General features: G+C 47.2%; 2 long non-coding RNA genes across 2 annotated transcripts in view; one reads left to right on the top strand and one right to left on the bottom strand.

Annotated features, from left to right (window-relative positions):
- The window catches only part of LOC103241254 (uncharacterized), a 65383-nt gene extending 43225 nt beyond the window's left edge, over positions 1 to 22158 (bottom strand). The window contains exon 1 of the long non-coding RNA XR_500380.3: positions 21815 to 22158. This is a non-coding gene — a long non-coding RNA (uncharacterized lncRNA). The remainder of the gene's footprint in view (positions 1 to 21814) is intronic.
- On the top strand, positions 18478 to 22270 carry LOC119622405 (uncharacterized). Its single transcript, XR_005239033.2, has 2 exons — positions 18478 to 18605; positions 21099 to 22270. It is a non-coding gene; the product is annotated as an uncharacterized lncRNA (long non-coding RNA).
- The last annotated feature ends 425 nt before the right edge of the window (positions 22271 to 22695 follow it).

The raw sequence follows: 22695 nt of genomic DNA, 5'->3' as shown, positions 1-22695 counted from the left end.
CAGCGAACCTCTTGTGCTCTCAGCCTCGGTTTGCCCACCTCCATGCCTTTGTACATGCTGACCCCCACTCCACACACCTGGACCACCACTGCACATCCAAATCCACCTGCCTCTCAGGGCCTTGTCCAAATGCTGCCTCCTTCATGAGCACCCATGGTGAGTCCAAGGCAAGTCCCTGTCCCTCCCTGAACTCCAGGTCGCATCACCCCAAGCCATCTCCATCAATTTGCCTTCCTTTTTTATACCCCCATTGCTTAGATCTTACTTTTGTGGGACTGTAAGTGGTTTCCACTGGGATGTCTTTCTAGTTCACCTCTGTGTCCTCATCAATTCAGTGCTGAATTATATACCTGTGATTTTTTTTTCACTTCATTTCAATATCATTACTTTCTAATTGCAATGCACAAACATTCCTAGTGGTATATTCCAAAGCACACTGTCATTTGGTGTTCTTTATAATGTATAGTGACTATCATGTTTGCCCTTCCAAGCCCTAAAATCTTTCCACTCATCTGTTCTGCTTATATGCCTTGATGCAAGAGGGGTTAAAGTTTCATGCATAAAATTTCTGCACTAGAGGGCACACTAGAGCATGTCCGTGCATAAATATGAACACATATAAATATGTGCATGAGAGGAGGCAAGAAGACGGGGATAGTAGAGAGAACAGAAGCTGGCTGAATCTCCTCTGGAGATGATCTGGAGGAGCTGCATTTAATCCAAACATAAAGCGTTCGTCTAGGAAGTGATCTTCTTCAAAGGCTCTTAGTCTTGTGCATGAACATGAAGCAGCAGAACCTGTGACTTCCAAACCACAGGGCTGTTTAAATTATCTGCTGTTCCTTTATTAACTGTGTCAGCGTGCAAATTTGTGAGATTTCAGGACATACAATTCAGGGAGCAGTGGATTTTGTGGGGTTCCAAATAGCAAGAAGTTTCCTTGTTTTAAAACAACCAGATCAACTGGAATATTCTTTATTAATTATATATTGCCTAATACTATCTGGGATTGCAGCTATTGACCAGCGATGGCAAGCTGGTCCATCATGGGCAATGAAGGGGCCTGGCTGGACCACCTGTTTCTCCATGGCTGCCAGAGACATTGGCCCTGGTCACTTACACGATCTCCATGTGTATAGCCCAGCAGAGGAGCTGGCCGCACTGCAGTGGCTGCGAGAGCATGCAGGTGTCTCCATTTGTTTTTGGTGGCTACTTAGCCAACATATACTTGGGGGAAGGAAGGGGAGTCCCCCAGAGGTGCTTCACTAATTCTGTTATAATATTTCTACTCTGTGACACTCTTAATGCTTGGGCGAGAGAAACTGCTGCCACCCCATGCCCACCCTCACATGTGTCACGTTTTTCTGGCCCATCTGCACAGGCAGGGGCCCAGGTGTTGCCATATGTTCTGAGTTCTCAAAATGTCAGTGTGATATGGGCAGCCTAGAGTTTCACAGTTCAGCCAGTTCTTCACCCTGCCACGTCTGTCTTGATTGCGGCTCTCATGTGTCCATTCTGCTGCTGCCTCCCACAAGCCGGGTCCTTTCCTTCCAGGCCGCACCAAGATCCATGCTGAAAGTGACTCCTAGGAGGGCTACAAATCTCCAGTGTTTCTTCACTTCAATTCTTCCCACCAAGTCATTATTCTAAAGCTGCACATTCATCATTCCATCCTTTGCTCAAAAACCTTTAAGCAGCACACACACACGTGCACACAGACACACACACACACACACAGCCCTGCAGGTGAAAGACCCAACCCAACACTGTGATCTGGCAGTTGGGACTCTATACACACGTCCCCAGTCTCCTGCTCCACCACAGCTTGCCTGAGCCAGTGAATCCAGATGTGCTACAGGCACCTGCACTCCACCTCTGACCGTGCCACTCCTCCATTTGCAATTATTTTCCCATTTTAAAAATTTCTATCCAATGTCATTTATCTTCCGCCTATAGTAATGTATTGCTTCTAATCTTCTACAATATTCATAGGTTTTGTCCTCAAAACGTTTGTGTTTTTTGGAACTCTGGTCCCATGAAATTCTCTAAGAAAAAATAAAAAGTTCCACCATCATCTACATTTAACACATACCGCAAAGGTTATGCTATTTCACATATTTTCAAAACACATATTTGGATATTTAAAATGCATGACCAAAGGCTCTGAAAAGTCTTGCAGATTTTTAGAAAAAGATGTTTCTCTTGGATCAACCTGGTTTTACCCATGCTATATTTATTTGACTGTACACCCTTTGGGGACATAGTATTTATAATGGTCTCCATCACTCACTGGCACCCCCTGACCTCCAGTGCTCCCTTTACAGGCATCACTACAGTACGAACAACTGACCCACTGGTCACCTGTACATAAAAACAGTAGAGAGGAAGTGATAGCAAACTTTCTGCTCCTTACAGGGTAACTACAGCTGGATGTGCTGGGTGTTTCATCTCTGAAACCATCATGTTAGTTGAGCTCCCAGATTCTGCAAGCTTGGACCTCCATGGGCTCACCTTGGCTGGAGCCTGATCAGTGCAATCCAGAACTTGTTTGGGAGCTGTGGGTTTAGGAGAGTTTGGGAGGGAACACCAGTGGGATGGGCATCATGGCCCCCTGGTGCTTTCTTTACAACTGGACAGCAAGTTTCCCCCAAGTAGGGTGCTTCTTTGCATTGTTGACCTGAGCCTAAGGTCCTCATAGGAGACTGGGACTCTCCACCACTGCCTTATGTAACAGCAGGTCCTGATTTACGAAATGTGGCTGAAAAGCAACTTAAAGAAATGAAAGGTCAAGGATAGAAGGTCAAGGTCAAGGAAGAAAGGTCAAGGATCCTCATAGTGATAGAAATGCACCTCTGATTGTTCTCTCTGAGTCCCTGAATGCTGAGACCAGGCTGATGCCCAGTACAGGGAGGACCCTAAGGTTGTAGGATATGGGTGGTGAGAGAAGAACCCCGGAGAAACTCGGTTTCTCAATCCCAAGGGATCCCAGGAATGGGTGAATAAATTGGAAAGGCTGCCCAACAGCCCCACTCCACAGAGCATGCCTTAAATTAACACAGAGCGTTCTCCTGCAACTAGTCCTTCAGAGCCCCTGGTCTCCTAGTTCTGGGAACCAAGTGGGATAAGTGTCATCAGTCTGGTGGAGCAGACAGGCCTCCTGCTGGCAGCCTGCCTTCTCTGTGGACCCTTCCCAGCCAGAGAACACAGCCCAAGCACAGTAAGCCATGGGGCTGGAGGCTCCATGGGGTCAGAATCTCATCACATATTCTATCCTTGACCTTTCATTTCTTTAAGTTGCTTTTAAGCCACATTTCATAAATTAGGACCTGCTGTTACATAAAGCAGTGGTGGAGAGTCCCAGTCATCAAAGGCAACTACATGTCATTTGGTGTTGGCCCTGCCTTGTGGCAGGGGTCCCCTAGAAACCTATGCTAGGTGACTAGAAGCATCTTCTGGACTCAGCAGGAAAGGGGCTAAGACCCACTGATACCCAGACCTGCATGTCCAGGGACAGTGTCAAATTTGACCTGAAATATTAAGAGTTTAATGCCTTCTTGTTTTACCATTTTAAAGGGATAATTTCTGATATTCTTGTTTTTAATAAAAAGGAAAAACACAGAGTTTTTAATGATGTAATTATAAACTGGTGCAAAATGAACATGTGCAGCCCTTGTTCAAAAACCATTAAGAATTTTCAGATGGTAAAAGCAGGGCATTAAACCAAGCCGGGCCCTTCTGCACAGGGGAGGCCCTAAGCGACTGCACAGCACGCACGCCTGTGAGGCCGGCCCAGCGGACATCGACATCAGCCACGGGTCCAGCAGAGAGAGTGCCAGGGACTTCATGGTCTCACTGTAAGGCCTGCAAGGTGGCAAGACAGAAGTACAGCATCCTGGAAAGACTTCTTTGAGAAGAGGTTCTCAGTCCAGCCCTTGGTGCCCTCCCAAATTCCCACACCCTTGGGGTTTGGGCTGACGGCAGCCTCCACTCGTTTGGTTTGTCTCAAGCTCCACTCTTGGTGGGTTCAGTCTCCTTCTTGTAGGTTGTGTCCATTCCTACTCTTGCAATTATTTTCATCAATCTGGTTTAGTTTTGGCCCCAATCAGGCCTGTTTTTTATTTGGGTTGCTTATCTACATTTCACACTCAAGGTCAAACTCTCTCAATATGCAGATACTAAAATGCCTGGCCTGGCCTGTGCTCAGGTCTGGTTGTCTGTGTTTCCCTGAGCTGACCACGCCCTGGATCCATTTATGCCGAGGCTCTCTGAAACTCACCTCCTGAAGTCTCTCAGCTGCTCTGGCTCCAGTGGCCCTCCACTGCGTTCACTGTCCGCTAGTTCCCATTATCAGGCCCTGACTCCTTCCTGTTTCTGGCCCATATTCTCTAAAAGCTCTGAGCTCCATTCCTCTACCTCTTTGCCCTGAAGTCACATGGGAGTCAGAAAGACACAGACGTCGTGTCAAAGCTCTACCTAATCCCACATTCCAACTGGAAACTGCCCATTGGACACCTCCCCAACATATAAAACGTATCAGCTTAAATATCATAATTTCCGCAGGAAAAAAGTGGATGACTTCATAAATAGTCTGGGAAAATTTGCTACACGTTTAGGATAAAACGAAACCCCCTTACTTCAAATTATAAACAAAAATAAGTTCTACTTGTTTTGAGATGTTAAACTTTAAAAATAAAATTATTAAGTATCAGAAGAAAAAAATATGAGGATATTTTTGGAATCTAGGGGTAGGAACAGACTTTCTAAGCAAGACAAAACCTGGGTGTTAAAAGGAAAATAATAACTACTTAAAAGTGAAATAGTTCCGTAATATAAATGACACAGTAAAGAAAGTTAAGACAGGCTGAGAGACAGTATTTGCAGCACATATATCAAAGGCTTAAAATCCATGATATTAGAAAAGTTCCCCCAGAACAACAATGTATAAAAGGAAGAAAGGGAGAAGGAAGAAAGGAAGGAAAGGAGGGAGGGAGGGGAAAAGGAAGAGACAGAGGGAATAAAGGAGGGAGGGAGGGAGGGGAAAAGAGGGCAAAAATTATGAGGAGGCAATTGATAAAAGAGCAATTAACAGGCTGTAGGTCTTCTTAAACCAATCTTCCCCAGAGCAAATATATATAAAATCAGTATTTCTGGAGGCTGAGCTTAATCCTTCACTTTTTCTCAGTGCTTAGCTACAATTTTATTGGATTTTTACCATAAAACTAACTCTTCAGCAAAGAGGGCACATTTTAAATACACCTTCTAAATGCAGAGTCCTTCTGAGTTATGAATGACTGCAAAGTGGTATGACTACAAAAATTATTCTAAATAACATTATTCTAAATTATTCTGCATGATTATTATTTATTCTAAGAACTATGTTATTCCAAATTTTAAAGGAGATTAATTACGGGAGAGATGGTTTATGCAATTATCAAATATACACAGAGGACAGGGCTGGGAGGAAATAGGCCTGATTGGGAACAGTGGGCAGCTCTAGTGGTGGGAATGTCAGCGGTGAGTTTTATTTTCTTCCTTGCCTTTTCTTCTAAACCCCTGCACCTGGCATCAAGACAGGCACTGCCACCTGGGCACCAGCAAAGCCCTTCTCTGTCCTGGGGCAGCCAACCCTCAGGGGCACCTCTGCTCCCAGGGTGTCTTTCACCTGGGGCTTTTATGTTTTCTTCAGACATTACCTTAAAGAAACATACTATTCACATCCCACAGACATTTTTTTACATGGTTTTTGTGTTGCTTAAAATAATGTCCTCAATTTTACAATAAGAGGATTATTTAAAATTTTAAAAGTTGACGCTTGTAGCAAACTACTGTGACCTGTGCTGCCTGCATCCCCTGCCCTGCCACGAGGGTGTCCCGGCTGGAGTCCAAATGCCCCCCAGCTGCCTGCTCACATTTCTGAGGTGGGCAGGGATCCATGGGCCTCTCTTTGGCCCACTCCCGTGCACGTGGGATGTCCACAGCTGGGGCACCTGTGTGTGGGCACCCACCCTGCAGGTCGCCTCCAGATCTGAGTCCTCACTCCTCCGCCTCTTGACTTTGAAGTCAAGGTTTCACTCTCTTGACGAATACTCACTGCTGAAGGCTACCCTTGCTACTAAAATAACTTTCCATGAAATACTCTGAAAGAGGCTTCTTGACTGTAAATGCCATTATATTATCAGAAATGCCATGTTTGTGTGCGGTTATGTCTTGTGTAACTGACTCCACCGGATTTTCGAGGTGAAGATTGCTCGTTTTTGTCATTTCCAAAACCCGACATTCTTTCACTATAATGTGGCAACTTCTCAGTTCTTTAAACTATTTTTTTCTTTAAGTTCTTACGAATTGATGGTTCCTGTTTTTCTGAACTGTGTGTTGAACCCGTGCTTCTGCTAGGTTCAGAGTCACCTTTGTTCAATAACTAGCAAATGAGGCAAAAAGGTCTCACATAAAATGTGACTTTGTGGTCACTTGGGAGCCTCCATCTCCTCTCTTTGTAAATTTTAATTTGGAGAGATGAGTGTGAACCTCCAAGGAGGGAAAGGGAGCGGGAAAATGGCAACGTGGGTGAAAGTTCCATGTTCGGGCAAGGTTCTCGGTGTGAGGTGAGACTGCTGTCCTGCTCACATGGGAACCGTGGCTTGGCCGCCAACCTCGCACGGAGTACAGGGACCCGCATAGAGACACACTCTAGCCCACCAGAGCATAGATCACATCCCACATAAAGACGAAATGAGTCTATCTTTCTGTTTTTTCTTTTTAGCACATGTAAAGACCAAAAATTTTCTTTGAACCTCAATTTTCTTTTGAACCTTGATTTAACTTTTAGGAAAAGTTAAAACAAAATTAGAATATTGTATTCACCCAAATAAAAAATGATTTCCTACGTCCAGGTTGATTGCTCATCCATTAGCAGCAGATGTCTCTCGAGTAGCTGAACCACACCAAGCTGGACCTGGGACTTGAGGAGCCCACTTCACCCTCTGTCAGAATGCACGCTGGATTAGCATCTGCTAGGGCTGCCGTAAGAAAGTACCAAAAAATAAGTGGCTTAAACAATAAAATATGTCTCACAGTTCTGAAAGCTGGAAGTCTGAGATCACAGTGCCCGCCAGCCCAGGCTGCCTCCAAAGGGAAGGCTGTGTTCCAGCGTCTCTCTCAGCTTCTGGTGGTGTAGCTATGTAAGCCCAGTCTTCACATGGTGTACTCCCTGTGTGTAAGTCTGTCTTGAAATTTCCCCTTCTTATAAGGACACCAGTGGTATGGGATGAGGGGCCCACCCAACTCCAGCATGACCTCATTTGAACTAATTACATCGGCAATGGCACTGTTTCCAAATAAGGTCACTTTCTGAGCTGCCAGGGGCGAGGACGTCCACATGTGAATGTTGGAAGACACAAGTCAACCCGTCACACACATGGAGGCCCTAAAGGATGATTCACACACGTCTGGACTCCTACTCACTTTCTTAGTCGTGTCTTCTACCAGTCCTCTTCCCCCAAACTCGTTGTCCTGAAAGCAAGTTGCCTTCCCACTGAGAACGGACCATTTGCTTTCTTTCCCTTCAGTGTCAGTGTCTATGCTAAGGAGAAGGTTGTTTTAAAAGCAGCTCAAAATCCACCAGACTCCTCAGGAAGTGCCTCTCAGGGAGGCCTCCAGACGGGGCTGCTGTGCCTCAGCAAAGACCTCCAGCTGCCCTGGGTCTCCTGACTCCCAGGCTTTCTGATTCTAACCTCATGGGTGCTCTGAGGGTAAACCTCAGGAAGTCCTGTAGGCCCCGGGGCTGCTTCTGTGAGGACAGCTGTCCCCTGCACGCGCGTGGGGTGCCGTGTGCTCCTGAGGATCTGGCTGGGGCAGGCAGGGCCCAGTGCCACCTGGGCTGGAACTGTGGCTCCCCGACTTGTGAGCTGGCTCTGCTTCCCGTCTAAGAAATGGGGATGAGCATGTGGGGTCACTAAGGGGGTTAAAGTGTGTGAACTCCTTAGAGGCGCACCTAGCCCAGAGGAGAAACGTAAGTCAGCCTCAGCTCCTTGCGGTGCCTTCCGCCACAGACAGCACTTGTCTTCGCTAGGCTGGTTTTTAAAACAATTCTTGACTTGGAAAGGGTCTTCGGGAAAAATTAATATTTTTAAAATAAATAAATAAAATCTGAGATTAATTCTTTTGAAGACCCAATCTCCATTTCCTCATCCATCTGTTTGGTAAATACAATCTGGTGTCCAGGTGACTCTGAGGGACTGGGACCCTCCTGAATTACACAGCGTCCAAGTCACTGCTCTCATTTCTAGCTATCAGATTGTCCCCCCGGGAATGGAGTCTCCGTACCCGGGAGCTCAATTCGAAACCACGACTGACCCTGAGGATGGCGACTCCCCACTCAGACCCCCTGAGGATGGCGACTTCCCGCTCGGGCCCCCTGGGACTTTGCTGAGGCTAGAAGACCACACACAGCGCATTCCCTAAAGGCCAGGGCCTGCCCATCCATCCATCCATCCACACTTCCCCTGCGGATGCCTGGATAAGCTCAGGGCCCCACTCACCCTACAGGGGAGGAGGAGAGACCCAGCCAGCCCTCCTGGAGCCCTGACATTTACAGCTGCAAAGGTAGGCAGCTGAGATCAAACACACAAGCCAGGCCTCTCAACACAAAAAGAGGTTTAACATTAAAAAAAAAACATTGTGAGGCTGAGGCAGGCAGATTGGTTGTTGTGTCCAGGAGATTGACACGAGCCTGGGCAACACAGCAAAACCCTGTCCCTACAAAAAATAGAAAAATTAGCCATGCATGGTGGTGCATGCTTGTAGTCCCAGCAACTCAGAAGGCTGAGATGGGAGGATCACCTGAGCCTGGGGAGGTCGAGGCTGCAGTGAACCGTGATCGTGCCACTGCACTCCAGCCTGGGTGACAGAGTGAGACCCTGTCTCAAACAAAATGAAACAACAACAACAAAAAACCCATTTTGATAGATTTTGTGGAAAATAAGGAAGAGAAGAAAAAGGCCCATTCTTTTTTGTTTATACCGTATTTGCATAAAGAAACTCTGAAAAGACATATAAGAAACTAAGAAAAGGGTTGTGGAGGGAACTGGATGGGAGATGGGGATGGGTGTGTGTTTTTCACTGGATACCTTTTTATTCAGTTTCATTTTTGAATCCTATTCAGAAAAATTAGAGCTGGAAATCCTATTCCCTCATTTACCACATTTACAGGGTGAAAGAGAAATTCTGTATCCTCATCTCAAGAAAAGCTGAAAAGCATCCGTGGAAGGTTGGCACCACCTGTCATGAGCGCCTTTTTCCAGATAAGTACCTACAGCACCTGCCTGGGCACAAGAGTTCCCCAGGACTCATCGCAGAGCTTCCGGCTGGATTCCCTGAGGCCATGGAGAATTGCCAGGGGAGGGGTTACAAAGAAAGATGCCCTCCCTTGGAAATAATTTGTTTGAAGTCTCCTAATCTGCAAGTGGTCTTAGAAAGTAGGATCCAGCAGACCTGGATGTGTGCAAGCTATTGGAGATTCGTGGTTTCTTGGATGAAGCTGGGAATTCCACCTCTACCTCAAGCTGTGCACCCTCAAATCTCAAAAGCCTCAGTTTACTCATCTGCAACATGAGTTAAGAGTGCCTAACCCCCATAGGATAGGAATGATCATGTTAACATACATTCTCCAATCCCTACTGCTTCCAGGGGGCCCTTCAGAATAACATTGATTCACTATACACAGTGTAAGCAACATGACTGATCTCTCCTAAGTCCTGCAATTAGAACCTCAAACATAAGAATCAAAGAGTGCCACTTTTGCAGCAGTAGAAGACTAAGAAATTGTAATAATCCTTTGAATCCGTTTGCTCAGATTACTCCCAGATTACTCTGGGACTATTTTCTGACATATGAAGAACAGTTTCTATTTCAATAGGGTGTCCATTGCCTGCCACTACCTTTTCATTTTCACAGAGAAGGGTTGAAATTAGAATTGAGAGATTCTGATAATTTTGGCAAGCTGAGGGCAGGTGGGGGTGAGGATGTGCTGACAGTGGCTGCATTACTCTAAAGGGCAGGGAAGGACTTGGGGGCAGCATTTGTTCCCCTGTCCAGTGGCATTCCTGTTTTGTCCAAGTGCCCCTCTGATGAACGCAGTGGGTGAACACAGAGCAGGTGACACACACTTTGGACAGGTGAGACAGTCAGTGGGTGAGTCACCTCCTTACCAGGAACCTCTGGTGTGCAGTCACCTCTCCTGCGGCTGGGTGGCAGTCTGTACTCATTCTGTGTCTTACCTCTTCCCTCCTGCGCATGACTCTGAGCAGGCACTTCTGGGGACTTCAAAGAGACTGTCACACGCAGATGAGATGAGCCATGTGCCTGTCAGGCCCGGCTCAGCAGGGCCAGCTTGAAAGGCATATCTGAATTGAATCAAATGCATCCACCCCACAAACTGAGGATGTGACTATGTATAAACAATGAAAATTACAATCATTGACAGCCGAGCGTTTACATGCTCTGGATGTTGGAGGTAACTTACAGCCAGTATCTAATTCACAGCTGCCCTGAAGTTAGCTAACCTCGCCAAAAGTTCTCCGTGCTTGAGGATGCAGTAAAGAGAGAACAACAGAGAAGGATGGGTATCCATGAGGAGAAGCCTGACTGAGCGTCTAAATCATCCCCACCCGCTCCATTCGTCTGTGGGATCACTATCACATATTCGATCATATGATACATTTCATAACTCCCTTTACCCCCGTCAGTGAACCTTGTGCAGCAAGGGGAGATATTCGTGTTCAATGCGGTGTCCGAGAGCACTGGGATAGTGGCAGCAGTGAAGACAATTGCTAGTGGATGTCACAGGTCTCTGCTCTTGGTCTTCACTGATCCAAGTGGTCTTCTGGTGAAGATGCAAAGGGGATACCACTCCAAGTTATAGATGACATGGAGCTTCATGTTTTATATTAGAGAATACATGGGCTAAATCTAAAAGACAACACCAAGGATAATGTAAAGTTCTACTTTGGTTAAAGTTTTTTAAAAAACTCACCACCTCATATTCAGAATGATCCCAGTACTTTGAGAGGCAGAGGTGGGAGGATCACTGGAGGACAGGAGTTTGAGACTAGCCTGGACAACATAGTGAGACCCCCATCTCTACCAAAAAAATATTTTAAAATTAGCCAGGCATGGTGCCACATGTCTGTTAGTCCCAGCTCTTCAGGAGGCTGAGGTCAAGGGTCACTTGAGCTCAGAAGTTCAAGGCTGCAGTGAGCTATGATTGCTTCACTGTACTCCAGCCTGAGCGACAGAGTGAGATCTTGTCTCTAAAAGATACACACACACACACACACACACACACACACACACACTATTTAGAGAGATGTGACTTTGCAGCACATTCCCACACAGAGACGCAGGGAGGTCAGCTGGCTGTGAGTGCAGTGCCCGGGTCCAACAGATGGATATGGTTGCCAAAAACCAGACAAGGGAGGTCACTGTGCCCACGTGAAGAGGGACATTGGAAAGTTGCCAAGTAGATGCTGTGGAAGGCAGCACAAGGTCAAGGGTAGCTGAACACCTCAGCACGTAAAGAATCTTTCCAGGAACCATGAGAAGAAGGAAGAGCTTGAACACAAGTGGTGAGGTCCATGCAGTCGACGGGCTTTGGTATGGAAAGAGTTGGGGCTCACGCAGTAATTCAGCAGTTTCTAGGACAGAATACATGCTCAATGAATATGAATGGGCATGTTGAGTTATCACCATCCTTCCCATCACGGCTATGCTTATATGACTTTGGGGGCAGAGCTAGGTCCAAACCATGGATGTGCCAGAGAATAGGCTTTGGATAATTTATAGAACATCTTCTCAGCTAGTGCTCTGCAGTGATGCGCTGGGCTGCCTCTGTGGGAGGCAAAGGGCTTATGGATTAGACAGCCCTCTGAGGGCTCATAGAGGAGGGCTTCTAAGGTGAGAAGTGTCCTTCCCACTGACAATCGTGACTCCAAGTAAAGGTGTCTTAGAAATGATAACTCCATGCTGGATGATTGGGCATCCGCCACTGTGGGTCACCTCGCCCGTGTATCACGGAGGATCAAAGAGGACCCTCGATCATGGCCACACAGCTAAGCAAGAGGAAGGCAGGACTGGCCCAGGGATTCTGATTCCACATCAGCAGAGTTTTTAATATCCCCATGGTGTCCCTGATTCCCTCTTCATGACTGTGCACTAGCTGCCATATTCATACAGGAAAGCACGCCAGCACCAGCATCTCCCCGACTAACAGCCCTCTTCACAACCGCACTGCTTCTCACCTGCCCTGACTGGTCTCAATGAACATTCATTGAATAACGAATAAATAACTAAACAGATGGACAATTGAACTTATTCCCTTAGACGTCCAGCACTCTACACCTAATGCTGCTCCTGGGTGTCAGCCAATGAAACCTGGAGGCAGGATTGTGGTACTCCTCCAGTGCCGGGGTTGGAGGAGAGAGATCATTGCTGGAATGGAGAGCTGGGACCCAGAGAACAGCTCCTATGGTCAGGAGTAAATGGCAAAAAGCCACTAATTCCAATCCAAATAGCTAATGCTATTGAATACCTACCACGTGCAGCACTTTCCTAAGAAGTTTTCATGCAAGAACTCTTTGCATCCTCCGAACAACGCTCTGTGGTAATTGTTCTCTATTCCTAGTTTACGGGTGAGGAAACTGAGGTCAGTAGGTGTTAATACATGCAGTTGCCATGCATGCAGTAAGTAGCTGGCTGAGCTGAGGCTCAGCCCTGGCGGTGGCTTCATCATTGTGCCTTCTGAGCCCCTCCAAGGTCACATGGCCCAGCAAACTACAGCCAACTGGGGAGTAACCAAGAGTAAAATCATGTGGGGAATTTGAGGGGTGACTTCAGGGGAGGGATGGCCCCGCGTTTCAGTCTGTGATCCCACACACAGAAGGACATCATTTGTGCTCAAGGTAACTTGAGCAGGTGGAGCATGGGAGAGAAAAGAGGCTCAGGCCTGGGGCCCTGGGTCTGCTCATCTCCTCACAGCTTGTATGTTTCTTGTCAATTGTGCCTGAACGTAGTGTAATGCCTCTCCCTTAAAAAGCCAAAAGAGTAAAGTTTGGGAGACTTGTAGGACACTAACAAGAACCAAGACTGAGGCTTATGTATGCCAGTCTAACTATTAATAGTTCCTGGAATGGCTTTACACAAACAAGAATAAGGCTGTCTATCCCCACACAGGAAAGTTCATGCACAAATACCACAAGGCTGGACAGTCTGGCTGCACGTGCCCTGCACCTGGGGCCCCCAGCCCAAGGGAACTGTCAGGACAAACAGCAGAGGTGCTCTGGGTGCCAGGGCATCCTCCTCGACAGGTCCCCTACCCTGGCATGGGCATGTGAGGCCTGAGAGCCCACTGGAGGTGGAGACATTGAGGTTTCCACTAGTGGCCCCTCGTGGCAGAGGCCAGGGACCCCAACCTGACTAGCCACTGCTCCTGGCCCAGGGGCTACGCACCTCGGAGGGGTCACCAACCCCTCTGAAGACCTGCCTAGTGCCACTGCAGGGCTCAATTCAGGCCCTCCACCTCATCAGAGTGACAGCTCATCTTTCAAGGCTCCCAGATCAGGAGTCTGTGTTCCTCATGTGTGCTGTCCAACCTGGTAGCTACACGCCACATGCAGTTGTGGGCATTTAAATGAAAATTAATTGAAATTAGATAAAACTTTCAATCCGGTTCCTAGTCACAGTAGCCACATTTCAGTTGCTTAGTAACCACAAGTGGCTCGTGGCCACTGCATTGACCAGCACAGGTACAGAACTTTCCCATCCTTGCAGGAGATTCTATCAGACCGGGCTGCACTAGAGAGTTTGGGAAGCCACCTTGTGACTTCCCCAGGTCCTCAGAGAGTTTTCTGTTTCTGCCTCCTCTGCTGTCACTGCTGTCTCTTGGCCTTCAGACTGAGACAGGAGGCCCAGGCTGGGGGAGGCCCAGCAGCAGCTAGCAGCAAGCAGGACAAGGCCCACAGAGGGTGCCCCATCAGACATTGCTGGGTGCATTTGCTGAGACCGGGAGCTCACACCGTGGCCAGGAGAGCAGCGACACATTTCCAGCAGCAGAGCCTGTGGTTAGAGGACAGAGCAAGAGAGGTGTGGGGACCACCCCAGCTGGAGCAGGCCTTGAGCAGCTCCCAGAGCTCCCCACACACTGAGGCTCCAGGTGTCGAAGTTGCAATGGTAGCAGTCACCGCAGACAATGGAACTCCCGCCCAGGTTTCCTGGCATCACCTAAGCCCAAGATCGCTTGATGATATCTGGAGCATTGTGACAAGCAAGGATCCCCAATAATGACAGAATTTTAATCTCCCAATAACCAGGTAGAAAGGGTGAGGTAGGGCAGGGTGAGCTTGGAGCAGATTTCACATAATTTAGAGATTTCTAGAGTAAAGTTATGTCACATATTTGATCCCTTAGCATTATAGACTAGAATTCATACCCACTAAACAAATATATTGAGGCAGTGTAGCACATTATTACAGGGGGAATAAGGAGGCTGAAATTAAAACAGGGACAGGACAGATAATCCTGTTCTGAAAATCCTGCTTGCCATTTCCAAAGCTTGAGTGAGCACTGAGGATGTCGGGCTCACCAACAGTGCATGAAACCAAGCCTGCCTGCCTTCCTCAGAGGCAAGAGTTAGGTCCACATTTCCCGCCATGCATCTCTGGGTAATCCAAAATTCTGAAGCTGCCCTTAGAGAGACCAGCCTATGTTGGCCAGGGCAAGTCCTTCTGTGATTGCTCTCTGCCTTCCTGGGGCCTGCATGCCCGTTAGGCACACTGGGCACAGTGCGTGGGGCCCATGATACTGTTAGGGGCCTGAAAAGTGTTTTAATTTTGATTTCTTTTAAAATCAGAGGAAAACCGCAAATAAATGAAAATGAATGTATAATAATGAATCAGCCTGAATGACATTTATCTTTCTGCCAGGGCAGTCACAATTCTGCTTTTTCATAAGAAAGTAGTCTGCAAAGACCAAAGTAACTGGGGTCCCTGGGTGTCACCATAAGACCATGACCCCTGCCCCCATACCAGAGACCTGAAAGGCAGCTCCACACAGAGGTGACCCTGACACTCTGACAAATACTCCTACAGATTGAATGTCAGCAGGAATAATTTTCCCACCTCCGTCTGCATCCGGCTCCAAAAATAGTCAAATATCCAGGCAAAATAACTGGTCACTCAAAGACCTGTGACCATCTGCCTGCTCTGCCGTCCTTAGCACTGGTTTCCTTCCTCCATGTTGTGTTATGGCTTCATGAAGGCTGCTGGAGTTCCAGCCGTCACGTCTGCATTCCAGACAGGGGGAAGGAGGGAATTCAGGTGCAAAAGGCTAAGCCTACTAGATGTCAGGCTCCTTTAGAGAGCTTTTCTAGAACCTCCGGCTAACCCTTTCAGCCTACATCTTTCATTGGCCACCATATCTGTAAAGGAGACTAGGAAATGCCATTTTTTAACCAGGCACACTGTTGTCCCTAACAACACGGGGTTGTGGTTGACAACAGAGGAAGCAGAAGAGAATGCATACTAAAGTCTCTGCAACAGAGTTATGAAGAAAACCAGATTGATATTGTATAGTACTCTGTCCTGTGAGTGGGCCTGGGGACAGATCACTTAGCTTCTTTGTAACCAGGGTCTATTTGTTGAAGTAACCACATTGCCCGCACCAGAGGCATCAGGAAGGGTACCAAGGAGATGGTAACTTCAAGGACTTTGGACAACTTAGAGGAGGGTATTCAAAGGGACAGAAGTCACTTGTTTGATTTTCCTATTAAAATCAAGTAGGATTTCTTTTCATTCATGCATTTAAACAGTATTTATCATGCATCCAATAAAGTAATAAGGACAATCCAAACACTGCTATGTTGACTGAGGGCTGACTTGGGGCCAGGCACTGTTCCGAATCCTTTGCACATGTGGCCTCACTTAGTCCTCAGAACCATATATGGCAGAGTCTACCATTATCATCCCCATTGTTCAGATGTGGAATTGGGACAAAGAGGGGTTAAGGACCACACTGTTAATACATAGAGGATCCCAGCTTTGAACCATCAGCTTGGCTCTTAGACCCCAAGGAGGTGTTAGTGAATTGGCAGACAATTCACTCCTATTTTTGTCTTTCTAGTGAAACATATATAAGCCCAATTATGTAAGGCCATCATAAATTCCCCCCAGGAGACTGGCACCAGGAATCTCTGCTGTGTCTGGGTTCATGACTCACCCCTTCCCTCAAAGCCAGCTCTTTCTGAGTCAGGACCATGTTCTTTGAGTCCCAAGGTGCAGCAAGGAAACTGTCCAGACTTGGCTTCAAAAATCAGGCTACTTTCCAGCAAAGAGCCAAATGGCTGAGTTGCTTAGAATTTTTAGAACAGGTTCATCTCCAAGGGCACAGAGCCTATTCACATAATTCAACCTGATCAAAGGCCAGAGAAGCTGAAACTGTCACATACCCATTATCTACTGGCATAACCGAGGCCAAAGGGATTCATAAGGAGGCAGTGGGTTTTGGAGGGACGGTGCTTGCTGCCATTTCACCTTGGACTTGAGTCCCCCCTTGTGTGCCCTTTGCTCTACATCATCTCAGGGCCTTGCCTCACTCCTCCATCTTTCTCCTCCAGCTGCTTCACAGATAGGGTGGCCAGTAAAAGACTAGGGTGAAAGTGTTAGCTGGGAATTCAAGGAAAGGTCTGCAGAGGAGTCTGACATCTAGGAGGCTTTGCCTTCTGCCCACCACTTCCTTCCTCCCTTCTGTCTGGAATGCAGAAGTGATGGCAGGAGCTCCAGCAGCCTTCTTGAAGCATAAGATAACTTGGAAGAAGGAAGCGAGTGCTAAGGATGGCAGAGTAGGCAGATGGATGAACAGGCTGCCTGTTGACCCTTGTCCCAGACAAAACCTGTTTCCTGTTTGAGGACGGGACAGAAAGAGCAACAGAATCCTTTTTCTGTGCAAGAGAAATTAAGCCTGACTCTTTTCGAAGCCCTTGCTATTTTACACATTTTCGCTTGTACCTAGTTGAACTGATAGAAATTTACACATCCGTCTCACGCTCTGTAAGTTATTTGTCCAGTGAGAACAGCCAAAATAATACATTTTCTGCCATCATTAAAATTCCTGTGATTTTTAGTCTGATAAATTTTTTTTTTTTTTTTTTTTTTTTTTTTTTTGAGACGGAGTCTTGCTCTGCCGCCCAGGCTGGAGTGCAGTGGCGCTATCTCGGCTCACTGCAAGCTCCGCCCCCCGGGTTCACGCTATTCTCCTGCCTCAGCCTCCCGAGTAGCCGGGACTACAGGCGCCGCCACCTCGCCCGGCTGGTTTTTCGTATTTTTTTAGTAGAGACGGGGTTTCACGGTGTTAGCCAGGATGGTCTCGATCTCCTGACCTTGTGATCCGCCCGCCTCGGCCTCCCAAAGTGCTGGGATTACAGGCTTGAGCCACCGTGCCCGGCCTAGTCTGATAAATTTTTTAAAGGGCAGGATGAAGAGAAGAGCTACAAGACCCTGTAGCAGAAGCCCTCACTCGCAGGGTAGTCACTCCTAAAAGCAAAAGATAAGCAGGAAAACCACAATGGATAAGATCTGCTGTCACCCTTAGCTTTTCTGATTACACAAAGTGCAATAACCTCTATTTTTTTAATCAGAAGGAATCCTCTCATACCACCAAGCATCCTGCCCACTCATCCTTCCTGATGGCCCAACTTCCTTCTGATCTATTATTGTCTTTTCCTTGCCTGAGCTCTGTGATCTAACCAGAACCCTCCAGAACCTATAGAGAGTCCAATCCTTGCCCGACAGCCCTAAGCCAGGCCCATATCTGCCTAGCCTACAGCACTGGGGGCAGAGGGAGATCCTCTGGATTATGGCACAAGGGGAAGTTGCAGGAAAAACTCCCCACAAATTAGCACCAACTACAATTGACCAACAAAGTGCAGATACTTCTCGGCATTCAAAGCCTAAACAATCCGGATGGAGACGTGTAAAGCATTCAGTGCTTCATGTTGACAGGCCAATACCAGGTATTTCACTGACAGGTGAAATAGCAGAGTGACGGGACAGAGTGATCAAGGCAGAGTGATCAAAAGGACACAGTAGTACTTCTTTAGGACCCTGGCAGAATGGAAGAGAGCATCTGGCTTCTAAGGCACTGCACAAACTTGAAAGATCTTCTTCAGAATTGACAAGGAAAGGCCATGTTATGTTCACCCTGGGTTAAGTTTTAAGTGTATCTTATTTAATTTTTTTCAATATGAGTCATCTCCAGATACTGCGATGATTTCCAAATAACCCGAATCTAGATGACTAGAAATTCACTCTAGCTGGCTTTAGACAGGAAGCATGAGGACAGAATCCAGCTGCTTCCACTCCAGGGTAGGTCTGAAGCCAACCGTCCTCAGTTTCCTGGCCTGTGGCTTCAGTCTGGTTGGATTACACACAAAGCCCTGCAGAGCTGCTGCTTTTCCTGATTCTCCTGCCTGAGTGAGTGCAAGGGGCTCCCCTGTTGCCGCCGACACGTTCTTTGAAGCAGATGCTATGCCTGATGCCTGCTGGAGAGTCCCACCGCCTTGAGTGAGTCAACAAACCAATCATCCTTCCCATCTTCCAGGATGGATATTGGGGTGGGGAGAGGGTAAAGGGAATACCGTAAAGTTGCTACCATATAGTTAGGGCTGAATACAATGGGAGTTCTTATTGTGAGATGTCAATGACGATGACCATGATGATGATGATGATGATGATATCTAGAACTCCAGGTTTTCCTGGAGTGAACCAAGGAGGATTCCCCATTTACCTAATAAATCAATGTCCTGTAAATGCAGAACATGCCATGTAATTGATGACGCAAGAGGGATCTCACTTCCGGGGGATGCGAATCAATTCTTTATGGATTCCCACAGGGCAGAGGGACCCAGATGGAGACACTAAGCTTTCTGTTATATTTCTGAACGAATGAGTATGTACGTAACAGTTATCGTGTCTCCTTGTAACTTGTGTGCTAATCATAAAATCTTCACAAGAACTCATGACACTCGTGCTATGACTATTCACATTTTACAATGAGGAAGGCGGGACACCAAGGAATTAAGTAACTTGCCAATATAGGGACGAGTTCACCACACAACAACAAGGGGTAGGGACAGCAGTCAGGTACTGTGGAAAATGCTGGACATGAGGTAGACCAGGTGCACCAGGTCCAGGTGCTGATGAGAGGTGGAAAGTGGGAGACAGGTCCAGTGAGCCACAGGCCAGTCCCTAGGCTGAGGGCACCATGACAACAGGACATTGGCCAACTTCCAGCAGTCATCACTGGCTGCATTTCATTTTCGCAGTTCGATTAATACATGCTATATATTCAGGATGCCCACGGCCTTATTTCTTGATGACAGAAGTGATAATGTCAGTCCCCCCACAGGCTTGTTTCTCATGGGTAGGAGGTGACTCAACTCCTAATGTCCAGACAACTGCCCAAATTCTGCATGAAAAAACATGATCAATGTATGGGATAAAAATCAGCCACCTCAAAACCCTTTAAAGGATTGAAGGACATGGGACCCAGTGATAAGCACATGTCTGGGACCCGGCACCTTCTCTGAAACAAGGATGAGTGAATGTTGGTGTCCACACGGCACGGAAGCGCTGTCTAAGGCAGTTTGCCTTTTACTGGCTCCCGTCTCCATGAAGGTGGCACGTCTCCAAGTGCTTACAAGGAGACAGGGTCTCACCCTGAGAGGACTCACCCAGAGAGACAAGCGGGGCTGCTCTCCCGGCTTAGAAATGCCTGGCACCTGACTTGTGGAGCCCCCTAGTTGGCACGGGATTGTTAGCCTTGGAAACAACCACTGCTCACGCTGGAACTGCAGGATCTTTCTTGAAAAAGGCGTGGAGCTAACTCAAGGACCACAAGCCCAAGTGCCTTCAGAGGGCAAATTAATAAGAGAGTCTAGCAGAGTTAGTGTTGATGGAGCTCCTTCTCCATCCAGGCCCTGTTCTGGGGGCTGGGCGGATGCTAAACCATGGGGACCACACGGCAGCCCCACGAGGCTGGCAGGCCCTTAGCCTGGCTTCTGAACCTCCCTGTAATCGCACTCTCCAAGCTTTGTGGCATCAGGGTGTGGCAGCGCCTGAGATCCGGAGAGCGTGGACCCCACCCACAGTTATCTCAACACCAAAAAAAAAAACAATCCTGAGCAGGCCAAACAGAATCTGGTGGGGGATGCCTTCACCAAGGCTGCATCTGGTCCTAGAGCTGCTGGTTTGCAGCCCAACTATTTCATTTTATTTTTTTAATTTTCTCAATATGTATCTTCTTTTATCTATAAAAGAGTAAGGTTCTGGGGAGGTTTTCTTCCTTGGGATCTTGTTCTCTCATTTTAAGCTGACTTAATCTTCCCACGCTACACGTCACATGCAGAGCGCCAACTTTGAAGTTCACTCGGTGACCGACTCTCCCGCCCAATCCCTTGGTGAGGTGACGTGCGAGCGGAACATCTCAAGGCTCCAGATGCAGCCTCAGCCCTCAGCTGCCCTAGCCTTAATAAACATTAGATTTTTCATTTCAGAAACGATGTTCAACCTGTTCCCTCAAAAATCGTCAACATTAGCCAAAGGTTGGAAGCCAAATGTGTTAACTCCTGCCTTAGAGACAGATCCCTTAGCAGAGGGGGTCTCTCAGCAGTAGCCCAGAGGAGCTGGGACCTAAGCTGGGAGCTGGTCACTTACACAATGGGGGCATCCTAAGTCAATTTTAACCAAAGATCCACCAGCCAAGCCTTCCTACGGGGGCCCAGCCGGCCACCGTGCTGTGCTAAGGGGCAGATTGAACATTCTCTTAGCTGCTCCAATTTTAGAAATTGGGTGCTGACTCATTATTAACCCAGGAAGCCCACACACTCAAATGACTGTACTGAAAAAGCTCCCTGTCATACCCTGCCTACTGAGGTGTTGCTTTTTAAGCAAATTTGAAAAAATGTTTATCATAAGGTATTTATGACATTTTAACCGTTTCATTTACAGTAACTAGAACAACATTTAAAAAAATGTTTCCTGTATTTTACTTGACAGTAAAGCTAAGCTTCATCGGAATAATAACAGCCTGAGAAATACCTATCAAGATCAAGTCAGGCCTCAAAGACTGAGTGCCCCCCTCTTCAGTCCTCCCCAGTCCCCCACCCCCAGCGCTAGCCCCCAACATTTTTATGTTCTTCCTGATTTTACTACAGTTTGTGACTTTCAACGTTAAGGAAAAGGAAAGGACGCAAAATAAGCTCCAGCAACCATTCATATGCTTTTAGAGAAGGCAGCCAAAGTTCTGCCTCTCTGGTATTTCTTGCACCGAAATTGGGCAGCTCCGACCACGAGGCCAGAAATGGCTCAGGAGCTGCCTCTCCTCCACCTCTGAGAAGCGGAAGCTCACCCAACCTCAGCAACCCTGGGTTAGCACAAGTATACCCACTTCCATCTCTGAGCTTCACTCTGGCTTCTCAGAGTCCCGAGCAGCTTATTTTCCAGCCAAGCACTGCAGTTTCTTCCAAGACAACAGAATGTGCAACCGGCATCTACATTCTCGCAATGAAGGACCGAGAAACACCCCCTGACAGTCACACTACAGGACAGTAACCACAGGGCTGGGGGCAGAGGCAGCCACTTTTCTAAAACGACATATCTTCAAAGTCTGAAAGAAACGCAGTGTCCCCGCCAGGACGCAGCAGCATTTCCCACAGCCCAGACTCCAAGGCAAACTGCAGAAGCGACCCTAAAAATGACAGAAACATACTCACCAGGGAGAGGCTGGTGGCTCCACCTTCCCAGGAACTGTGCTGTGAACATCTGAAGACAGGCACGGGCTCAGGCACCACTTGCCTAGAATGTCAATTTGAAACTTAAAAAGTGGCGACCATCCAGTCATTTATTTCCCTCCATTCCCAATGATGTACACACGACTAAGAAGGAAAAAGAAAAAAGGCGCACACCTCAGCCTTCATTCTCATTGGAACGAGATGACTCATGCTGACTCATAGCCACCACTTCCTCTCCCGACATTCTCTTCATACTTGTGAGCTGGACTGGTCCGGTTCCCAGGGTCCCTGCAGCCCTTCCTGGAAGGGCAGCCTTCCTGATCCTCTCAGAGAGACCCAAACACTGACCCCACATGGGACCCAGGGGTCGCCCACACAGGGGAAATGCTTTATTTAGGAGTCTTGAGAACAACTGGAAAATAAAATGCATGAACTTTGTGTGCATTTGAATTTCAAATACATACTAAGATTTTGTAATGTGCTACAGGCTCATGTATGAAATTCTTGCTCTTTTCAAGGCAGTTCAGAGTAGAGAGAAGGATGAGATATTTTCTTATTCTTTTAGGTGTTCAGGTTTACTTTGTTCTGGTAATAACCATTGCGGTGCCTGTTTTCTTCTGCATATGTTCCTCTGACACAACAATTCACAAGATCTAAAATCATCATCTCTTCAAAGCTGTCTGTTGGGGGGTCGGTGCCCTGTTTTTCAGTTTACATGACTTACATCTTTTCTATCCATCTTTCAGACTTCAAGAATATGCTAGATCCAAATAGTAAAGCAACAAGGAATTAAATGAAGGTAGAGCAATCCAACTCTTAATAGTTGTTGGAGAATGTTTATCTGCAAGAATCAAGAATTGTCG

Source organism: Chlorocebus sabaeus, chromosome 14, assembly GCF_047675955.1.
Source record: "Chlorocebus sabaeus isolate Y175 chromosome 14, mChlSab1.0.hap1, whole genome shotgun sequence".
Lineage (NCBI taxonomy): Eukaryota > Metazoa > Chordata > Mammalia > Primates > Cercopithecidae > Chlorocebus > Chlorocebus sabaeus.
This window is presented reverse-complemented; position numbering and strand designations above follow the sequence as displayed.